We start from the raw sequence: 11,798 nt of genomic DNA, 5'->3' as shown, positions 1-11,798 counted from the left end.
TCTGGATTACCCAGAATTTTTTCTAATAAGGGCGTCTCATGCTTCAGTTGTCCACGGAACTGTTACTGTTTTCTTCAGTAAACACAAAAACGCCTCATAGTTCAGGCCTAGACAAGCGCATTAGTACCCTAAAACATTTCGTCTTGTAACTGACTAATTTATCTATATTTGTATCTGTTTACAGTATTTATTAATTCATATTTTATTCTGCCATCTGTAACTTCTTTCAAATGAACAACATATTCTTTGGAAGCCTGAATTTTCAAGACAATATTAACCCTTGCGGTCTTGTTTATATGAGTAGCAGATTATCTTCTCCATCAAACCAATAATAATAATAATAATAATAATAATAATAATAATAATAATAATAATAATAATAATAATAATAATAATAATAATAATAATTCTTTGAAAGCTTGAATTTCAAGTCAATGGGGCCCTGTAGCTTGTTTCATATATATAGGGTTCATCTTTTGTATAATAACATTAATGATATAATAATAATAATAACCTCTCTATTACAGTATATGTTTTCATTAGCAATAATATTAAGGAATAAACATCTTTGAATTTTTGTCTGCAGTCCAATAAATACCCTTTGAAACATATACCATATAGTAATAATTTTGTTTTCGAGGAACGGGTAACTGAAGACGGTGAAACGCCGCTTCTACGTTGGTTGGAGTCTGGTAGAGACAGAGAGCTTGGAGTATCGGTCTAAAAGAGGCCATTTTTCACCGATAATCTTTCAAAACCAGTTTCTGTTAACGAAAATCCATTCCTATTAGGAAAACTGTAATCCGCTCTGAAAACTAAGCTTTTTGGACACTAAGCAGATATGCTGACCACAATGTTTCAAATGGCAATCAGTTTTCTCAATTTCAGCTGATTAGTGATTCCAGGTGCAGTAATACTGTACATTACGCTGAATAATAGCGACTTAATGCATACATCGACTTTTCACAACTAACATTTATAAAATTACGGAAATAGCTTTCACGTCAACAAAACGAAATACAAAAAATGTCAAGTTTTACAAAGGCACTTGCTAAGAACGGTAATAATGAGAGATTATTCTTTGTAGACAATAAATGAAATACTGCCATTTATATATAAAAAAAACCTGTCAGCCTGCGCCATTAGATTCCTAAATACATCAAAAAACTCGTTTGAAAAGGACTCTTACTTGTTTATAGAGGATTAGCAACAGGTTATGGCTGTGACAGACATTAGGCCTATAATTACATTTCCATTAAAAACAAAGCATTTACGTGTATTTTTGTACAAGTAAATTAGAGATAAACATACAGATGTTACTTAATGAAATATTTAGAATGGTGTCATTCCTTTTTTATATCACAAAATATCCGGAAACCTACAAATAAGCAACAGATTATGGCTGTGACACACATTACGCCTACAATTATATTCCCATTACAAACAAAGCATTTACGTGTATTTTTGTGTAGTTAAATGAGAGATAAACATACAGATAATACTTAATGATATATATTTAGAATATTGAAATACTTTTTCTGGTCCTTAAATTTCCGGAAAAGACCTAAAGACCGGAGCTGTGAAAAGACCCGGTCAGTTCTGATGGATTACAATTCCCCGAGGGGTATTAACACCATCTTCATAAAACCGCACGAATGAATGAACTTCACAGTGTCAGAGCTACTAGTAAACAAACAAACAAACCCACCCGCTGACACAAACATGCGCACTACTGTGTTTGTTATACCGGTCGTTGGACGATGAGATGGTTCGTCGGTCTGCCCAAATTTGACCCAAAATCAACCTGGCCTTCTCATGACGTCACTCGGCGGTGAAGCTGGTCCCGAAGGAAATCATAATCCCAATTTCTCTCTCTCTCTCTCTCTCTCTCTCTCTCTCTCTCTCTCTCTCTCTCTCTCTCTCTCTCTCTGTGCGCCACACAAGAGTCTATGCTCGTAAAGTTACCGACATTACATATGAGAAGCTAATATAATAATGATAATAATTTCAAACAAATAATGAAATGAAAAATAAATATTACTTGATAAACATTTAATCCTTCCATCACACAAGAATCTATGCTAATGATAATATCTATAACAAGCAATGGGGTGAAATAAATGCGTTACTTGATAAAAAAAAAAAGTATAAGCCAATAGTACTAGGCTTCCTCTCCAACACTAAAATTAAGCAGTAACGGTTATCAGTCAGGCTCCAGTTTTGTTGTCGATGGTGTGACATACAGGTTTATAAATGGCAGAGAAAAGTTAAAAATATTAAATATTAGGGAACAGATTTATTGTGCTTGGAACCTCCGGTAGGTCTATACTCTAGCCAGGATTAACATGGTTTGAGACTTTCCTGTAGTTAGCGGGTTTGACATGTTTCCCATTTTGCCGAAGGAGGTATTTAATCCTAATCCGAAAAGGTACACTTTCAGGATTAACCTCGAGAATGAGGTTAATCCTGTGAATGGACATAGCCGAGAATACAGTCCAGCTGTTTGTTTTTACTTACAAGTGACTTCGCTTTTAAGTAATGTACGCGTGTGTATGCATGCATATATGTGAACGTATGTATGTATTTATATACATAAAATGTATATATGCATAAAAGGTATATTATACATAAGCACCTTTAATTAAATTTTGTATTGAGCAAAATGAAAAATGCACAGAAAGATCCAAGTATATATATATATATATATATATATATATATATATATATATATATATATATATATATATATATATATATATATATTTAAATCATTTCGCCTTGCTTTTTGTGCTGACGAATGGAGAAGGTGGATGACAGACAATCCTCTAATTATTCTCTTAATAATCATCCATACACGAGGAAACGGCAGACCCGCTAAAAAAAAAAAAAAAAACCGAATCTACCAAATTATCACCCTTTTTCCTTCAAAGTTTGAACGGGTTTAAGAAAATATGGCAGCAGTTAAATCACCTCCGAGTCTCAACCTTTTCTAGCCCTCAAAATCATCGCATTCCCGCGAGCATCAGTAGGGACAACAATAATTCGTTCTCATGCTGACCTATATTTTTATTATAACTGTCAAAGTATTCTGTATATTTCTGTTAATTACTTTTCCAATTTGAGATGTTATTGTAGTTATAAATGTCTCGTTTCATTGTTGAGTCAGTCAAGCTGTATGACATAGGTCTGTTTACTTCATACCTATCAAATATATGACAGAGAAGAGTCCAGATGCAATTGGTTATCGATAACATAATGGCTAAGGTATTTTGCTGTGCAATTGTTTACTAAAGTATGCGTTGATGAAGTTGCCTTTTGCAGGACAGCAGATGAGGGGAGAGAGAGAGAGAGAGAGAGAGAGAGAGAGAGAGAGAGAGAGAGAGAGAGAGAGAGAACGAGGGTGGGGGGAGTACGTATGTCTGCAAACGCTATAGTATATAACACTAATCTCTCTCTCTCTCTCTCTCTCTCTCTCTCTCTCTCTCTCTCTCTCTCTCTCTCTCTCTCTCTCCCCATGATTTATGTAACATCAATTAGGCCTATAATATCTTATGATCATCGATGATAAACTAGTTTAAAATCGCTTTAGTCACAATATGATTATATACAATGAAATAAGTTTTTTATTGATAACATACATACCCCACCATTCTATCTAAGATATCAAAGTCGTTTGTGGGAAATCTGTAGTACCATATCAATCAGGCAAAATATTATCAGCGAGATTTGTACTAAACTCTTATTATTATTATAATAATTTACCACTTTCTTCGATAACTTCTAAAATTTCTCAAATACATTTTCATACTCACTGTGCACAAGCTTTTTCAATTGACTTAACAAATAAGCAGTATAAATTCATGTTTATTCTTGAAAGTCACTGTAAGGATTGAGAGCACTTAACAACCACACCCAAGGTGTCGATTAGGCCTATTATACTTCTCCGCTCTAGGCCTAATCCTTTTCTGTTTGGGACTTAAAGGAATCAACCGGCACAAATATTTTTTGGCCCAAGCTAAAGTTCGCTGGATTTAGCAAACTGCCGTTGCTCATTTTCCCACGCTACAGAATTTGAATATTTTAATCCCAACACGCCTCCAGTTTATTCTGGAAACTACTGGAACGAAACCGGACTCCTTAAATGAGTAAAATGTGTACCGGGTGATGGCTAAAAAGATATAGATGTTAGGTCTAATAATCCGAGCCTTTCACCTTCATGTTGATAAATTGTAGTTACCACTAGGCTGAAAAATAATACTTCATTAAAATCTATGGCATTTCCTCCGATATACACTCAAAATAAACGTTAGAAGTTCCTGTTTTAAACAATACACTGCGGTGACGGTATTCGGCTCTCTGTCGCCACGTTGAACTGCAAAAACTAGACTGGAAAATAAAAATCGATACTGAAGGTTTATGATTTCTCCTCCCATATGAATTTCAAACAACCATTAAAATTGCTAAGTTTGAACCGTACACTACTGCGGTAATAGGTGGCAATTATAACAACACTTCGCTCTTAATTTGTTCTACGGAATGTTCATCATGTTATTCATAAGGTCTGGAAAATATTCACGTAAGAACTATAATCTCTCATTTGGGACTTTCTTCTTAAAGATCCATTGGGATACTGATAGTTAGCCAAATCTATATTCTAATTTATTGTGTTGGCAAATTAGGTATTCGTCCACCTATCAAGTTCAAATTTATATATTTTTTTTGCAGTGGAAACCATTTGTTACATCGGTCCGTCTGTACATACTGTACATAAAGGCATATAAATATGGCTTTGTGATAAAGGAATATCAGACATGCAGGAAAGTAATATACTCTACAATAGCCAACTCTCAGTTGTATGTAATTTCTCTTCTCTCATTTTCATTTATTTTCTTGGCCAGGCGACATAAGTAAAAATCCATATTCATCTCTTTGAAATATATTTTTCTAAAACATACAATAATTAAGTCGGTATTTAGTACAATCGACGAAACCGAACTGGTTTTGATCACTGTCAGTAACAAATATTTTGACGTCTAAGATGAATATTAAATCAAATAACTACGATAATTCTCTCATATTCACCAACGCGCCTGGTCGACAATTAATTTTTTTTTAATTACAATTAAATCAAAACACCAGCCGGCGTCTGGTCGCCCTACGAAGAAGCGTCTTCTTTTCTTTTGTCGCTGATTTTTCTTTCTCCTTCTCCTCCTTCGGCGGAGAGTATGTAGGCGACGGCGGAGAGTATGTAGGCGACGGCGGAGAGTATGTGGGCGATGGCGGAGAGTATGTGGGCGGCGTCGGAGAGAACGTGGGCGACGGCGAAGAGAACGTGGGCGACTGCAGAACGCCGAATAAGCCCGCGAGGCAGAAGGTTCCTCCTCGTCTCTTCTTAGACCCAAGATGCTCGACTCTCCCTCTTTTCTGACGAAGTCTTTCGGAATCTTCTGTGCCCGAAATCTCCCTCACCCTCTTCCACCTTCGCTTCACGTCCTCCCTCCAGTCGGAGACGCCGACGGGTTGCGCCAGAGGTTTTGGTGTGTAAGTCTCCACTCTCGCAAGGTCCTCGACCACCATCACTCCTTCAGGAACTGCTGCTGGGAAAAATGAAAAGAGAAACTATTAGGAAAAAGTAAATACATGACAAAATAGGAAAATGAAACACATCTCGTAACTATGTTGGGTCTATGAAATTAGTTCCTCCCCAAAGATTGTTTGCAATATATCACAGAAAATGGAGCACTTTGTTTAATTAAACGGAGATATCAGTTCCCTTAAGAATCAATAAGGCATATCCATTAAAGTAAATCATTTACTTATTAATGAGTAAATTGGAATGAATTGTGAAGGCCACCATGCACTGTAAAATCTCCTACCATGGTACTAGCGTCTTAAAACCGAAAGAAAATAGCAGAAATTTACCTTCTTGTACGCACGCCATATTTCCTGTATCGAACTCAAGAGAATAATCCTGTAGAAGGAGACGGGAAGCCCTATGGTGACACCAAGTGAGCACAGGTAACAGACTGCATAAGAATTCGATCGGCCATCGAGGTTTTATACCAGACAATCGCCCCCTAAGGCCACTTCTCTCCCTACGGCTGTCCTTTTCTTAATGCAAACTAAATCCCAAGGGTCCTTTTTCTCGGTGGATTCCAGATCCCCTAAAAAGGAGGTAGACCCAACTGATATCCTGACCACGTGATAATCCTTTCTTTTAACGTAGAAAGCTGACCATGGCTCCTCCGCCCAAGCCTTTAATTGCTCTGTGAACGGAACTAGGCCTACAAGACGTTACCACAGTCACCCCTATAGGCTCTCTCCTTTCAGGCGATAATGCAAGTTGAATCCCAAAGATCTTTTTTTTATGCACTCTGAATCCCCTAAAAGTATGGTAAACCCAACTGGCATCCTATCCACATGATAATAATTCATTCTTAAAACCTGGGAGGCTGACCACTGCTCCTCCCCTGAATATATTTAAAACTTGTATATTGTAGCTAGCATGTTCGTTGTGTTCTAAATGTCATTAAAATTTCTCCAACGGTTAGCATCATCGACTAAAAATTTGGAGTCCAACTGCTAATGTCACGCTATCATATTTTAGTGTGTGGGTGGGCGAGGAACCTAATATTATTAAAATTTTCTCCAATGGTTAGCATCACCGACTAAATTTTTGGAGTCCGACTGCTAATCTCACGTTATCGTATAATTTTAGTGTGTGGGTGGGCGGGGAAACCTAATGGTATTAGCTTACAGTTTGTACTTTCATCAAGTAATAGTAAAAATTTTGACTTTTATTTGCACTTCATTCGTGCGCACATACCGGTCGGCGAATCTGAAATATTAACAGAAAACAATATCCAACTTTAACACATCACCTAATTGATAACGCTTTAACAATCAGTTAAATCACCTGATATCGATAGAGCTTTTAAAGTAAACATATAAAAAAAAGACGGCAAATTTCACATTATCTGGGTGAATTTCTCAAATTACCTTACCTGTATTGCATTATGTGCACCATATTCTACATTGTTTAGCCGAAAAATTATGTTACATCAGCGATCGTCTCTTTTACATTAATTTTACCCAGAAATTTTTACTGTCTTGCAGAGCAGCGGAACTGCTTCCAACTTTGTACCTCTACAGTACCGTGAAGTATATCAAGCCAGGTAGCATTAATTTGAGTGAAAAATGGGCTTTTTACACGTCTTTTGACATCTAAAAGGGTCACTGCCACCAAACGGTTTTAGCCTCGGAAACTTTTGTGAGTCCCGCTGTGCCACCTAAAGGGTACGTACCCAAATTACACAGAACTCCTGTGGAGAACCTAAAGATTAAGCGGCTAGGTAACTGGTCCGGGCATTTTCATCAATTCATGTCTACGTTTCTCTTCAGTACCAGGTTTCCTGAGGACCAGCGGCTTCGCCATTTTTAATTTTATTAATTTTTTTTTAGACTGGCGAGTCCGCTCTGCCTTCCTCGGTCAGAGATCCAGAAGCCTTTAGAAGACCAAGATCCGTCTGAAAACGTCAGTCCCCCCATGATACTTCTGATTCTGATTAAGATAAGTTTATTTAATGTATTTTAAGTACACCATGCATTAGGGCAGGGACCCGGTTTCCCAAGTTAAGCTAGGTCACAACCCTATTAGCATATTTATTTCAGGTGGGGGTTTCAAGGGAGACGAAGCCCTCCCAGCTAGGTAAGGGTCCAGGTTAGATTAAGTTGAAGCCATAAAACTTATTTTGATTGATAGTGCCCAAGGTGAACTTAGGTGGGGGGTCTAGTTCCCCCCCCCCCCTTTGCCTGCTAAGTAAGCACCTGGCAACCCCAGGTTAGGTTAATTTAAATATACTTAATTGTATTTTATTTATTTAGTGTTTGCTCCCCACCCAGAAACTGCGCTGCCCCACTGTGGCCCCCCCCCAAAATTGTCGGATATTAGCCTATAGGGGGATCCGGTACCCCCAATACTATGTACACATTTGCCAACAAAGTGAATGTTAGAAACATTCAAAAGTACACATTAAAAGACAGGAAAATCACATTTTCAACTGTGGAATATGATTATGGTTTAAAGCAAACATTTACCAAAATGTTATGTTTCCTGTGCTTAGGGGGAGTTAAATTAACCCTTCCCAGTTAGGAACTGTTGTTCAGTGACAGTTTGAGATGAATGTTTGCATTTCACTTTGTCCGCTTCTATTTACATTTTTATTTGTTCACCTAATCATATATTTATTTATTTATTTATTGATTTATTATTTATTGCAATAACTGATCAGTTCTTTTTGTGTTTCCCATAATCTTCTGTAACTTCTGCCACATGAACACTATGTTCTTTGGAAGCTTGAATTTCAAGTCAGTGGCCCCTTGGGTGGGCTTGCTCCACATAAATAGGGGTTGATCTTATGAATAATAATAATATTATAATAGTAATAATAATGATTTATCACTGTAATTCAGGTTATGATGGGGATGGGGAACCCAGGGCCTGTAAATTTTTACTTTGGTATCACTCCCTGGAGGAAAATGCTTGGCATCACCCCCCCATGGAAATGAATGTTAAAACATTAACAGAAGACTGTAAATATCTTTGCAACAGTAAATTTGCCAAGGATGTCAGTATGGTTTGCATTATAAGTATATGAAAGAGACTTAAATACACAGCAAAAACTCTAATATCAAGTTGTGGTATTGAAGTAGAATATCCCTGGGGCACCCCATCAGGTATATAAGTCTGTGACAAAGGCTGGGCTAGGCTACCCTTTACAGGATGCTCAAGGGCAAGAGCCTGTGCTGGCATGTAGCCAGGTTAATTTTCAACAAAAACAACAATGTAGATTAGGCTAGAGAAGTTATGATGCACTGCTATATTTTATAATCGCCATAATGGGCATTAATCACAAAAAAAAAAAAAATTACAGGACAATTCTGTCAAAAGACCAGTTATAGGGATTGTAGCCTAACTTTACTTTGCCTAACTTGAGTGGATCAGGTTAATGTTTATTTTTAGTCTAACATGCATATCATATAATAAAAAAAGACTAAATTACTGGGATGTAGCCTAACATGGTCCCTAACCTAAATGTTGTAGGTTAATGTTTATTTGTAGTCTTAAGATGCAAATTATCTTATAAAAAGGCTAAATTACAGTGATGTAGCCTAACCATACTTTCTGTAACCTAAATGGTGCAGGTTAATGTTTATTTTTAGTCTTAAGATGCAAATTATCCAATAAAAAGGCTAAATTTTAGGGATTTAGGCCAACTGTATTTTCCTTAACCTAAATGGTCAAGGTTAATGGTTATTTTTAGTCTTGCATGCAAATTATCCTATAAGAAAGGCTAAATTACAGTGATGTAGCCTAACCTTAATTCCCTTAACCTAAATGGTCAAGGTTAATGTTTATTTGTAGTCTGACATATAATTTATCTCATAAAACGTTATTTTTCATCCATTTATCAAAAAAGGAATTGAGAACTTCAATGCTAAGGTGAAGGAGAAGACTGTGGTCAGGTCATCCAGTGTAGGTGCCCGAGTTTCAGTTTTTCTCCGTAGTGGCCCAGTCTTGTGGTCAGAGGCAAGAATAATGACCATAATAATTATTTTGACGTTGTTATTTGTTTTAATTACGTAAATAACTTTAATTGAAATGTTTACAGTTGTATATCAAAGATGGCAGCCAGTGGATCATAGACCAGTACTGTCTGTTTGGTAATTTCATAAAGTTTAAAAAAACAGCAGAAAGTTAATATTTAAGGAATGAGCAATATAATTTTATGTGATGAATTGCAAATGCCTGAAAATAAGCCTGTCATGACAATTTCTGTTGATTATATATAGAGGGCCAGGAAAACAAAAAATTAATAAAAAAAAAAAAATTGAGGATTTTGCATCACAAGAATGGTCGGATATTAATAATACACTAGATAAACCGGATTCATGTATTTAGCGAGAAATTAATAAAGTATTACCCAATGACATTTTAATGAACAGGGGCAAATGATCAACCTATATTTGTTTGATATTGAGCCAGCCTTGTGCTAGCACGGGCTCTTGCTACTTAAGACCATCCCATAATCAACTCTAGAAATGACAACCTTGAGATAAAATATGTAAAAATCAATTAAATTTAGTTTTGCTAAATTTACACAAGTGTAAAGTTAACAGTTTACATCGGACACAAAGTATTGAACTTAAATTTTGTATTTTTATTTGAAAATATCATAGTATTCCACGGATCTGAGGTATGAAGGAATCGTGTTGATGAGGATGTTTGTCAGTGAGAGAGAGATTCGTAAAATACATAGTTTGTATTTGTGTAGGATGAAATTATGTACTGCCAGTCGTAATGATATGGCACAGGAAAACTCGATAATTGCAGAAATTATGAAATCAGTAACAATTTCGATATGAGGACAGTGTTCGCACCCCTAAATTTGGGCAACTTTTCACCATCCAAACATCGGTACCACTAAAATCTTTTAATGGTAACCTTTACACATGTACAGTATTCTTCAAGAATTGGCTTAATAGGAAAACAAATTACCTAGCTGGTTAAGTTACGTTCCTCAGTTGAGTTTTTGATTGCTAAAATAAAATAAAGTGAAATTGGAGCGTATGGTAATGTTGCCAAAACAGTCTTGTGTGTTCTCAAGGAAATGTATTATAGGAAAACAAATGACTTTGTTGGTTGAGTTACTTTTCTAACTGAGTTTTGACTTGTTAAATTTAAAAAAATGAATTTGGAGCGTAAGTAAATGGCATGAGACTGGATTGAAAGCTTTCTTGGGGATAGTACCAATAAGGGGCACCAGTTTTTGTAGTGTTTTCATTGTGCATTACACTATAAGGAATAAATGAAGGCTGGAGAATTATTAAATAGATTTTTGTAGGTACTATTATTATTAGATGGGTATTAGTAATCGCTCCTGATAACTTTGGCTGTTCCATTGTTCAAGGACAATCCTAACATAAAATATGGAAGCTGCCCATGGGAGTACAAAGAAAATATACGTCTTACCTAGTTAAATGAAAGCTTTGAATTATCTGCTTGTTTTTTGGATATGATGAACTCCACATTGTTGAGGCTTATCTTTAACCAATATTTTTCTTTCCTTGAACCATAGTTTGCACGGCATCTGGTATGAACTGCGTTACTGAAAAATAATTTTTTTTATCATTGTAGAAATTTTGTTGCCTAATTAAAGTGAACTGATATTTACTAAAAAGACAACACTGTTTACAGGTACTTATTATCAGCACAGTGTTCATTGTACTGTACATAAGGAGAAAATTATTTATAGAGACTTATTGTCAGCATATTGTTTATTGTACTTTACATAAGGAAAACATTATTTATAGATACTTAGAGACTTATTAACAGCATATTGTTTACATAAACTGAATGTCAGGTAGAATTTAAGTCAGTTTTGAGGAACGTGAATGCCTTTAACTGTAATCTGACAGTGCACTATAGATAAAAAAAAAAAATAGTGCATACACTCCACAGCCTTTAACCTTTTAAATTTCTTCTTCAGTTTGTCGCTTAGAAACAATTTTATCATCATATTTAATTACATATAAGATTTTGAAAATATGTAGGTTTTTTATGTAACCTTTGTATTCGTTGGAAAATACTATAATATCCTGTTAATTTTCGATATAAAAGGTAGGTTTATAATTGGTCGTGCAGGATGGTTGCAACAACTGACCAAAGGAATGTATATTCGTGTAGGAAATAATTCTTAATTGCCTTAACTAACAAGGCATAACTAATACCCAACAGA

The sequence above is a fragment of the Macrobrachium rosenbergii genome, chromosome 54 (genome assembly GCF_040412425.1).
Source record: "Macrobrachium rosenbergii isolate ZJJX-2024 chromosome 54, ASM4041242v1, whole genome shotgun sequence".
NCBI lineage: Eukaryota > Metazoa > Arthropoda > Malacostraca > Decapoda > Palaemonidae > Macrobrachium > Macrobrachium rosenbergii.
The sequence above is the reverse complement of the archived record's forward strand: the minus strand, read 5'-3'. Positions refer to the sequence as shown.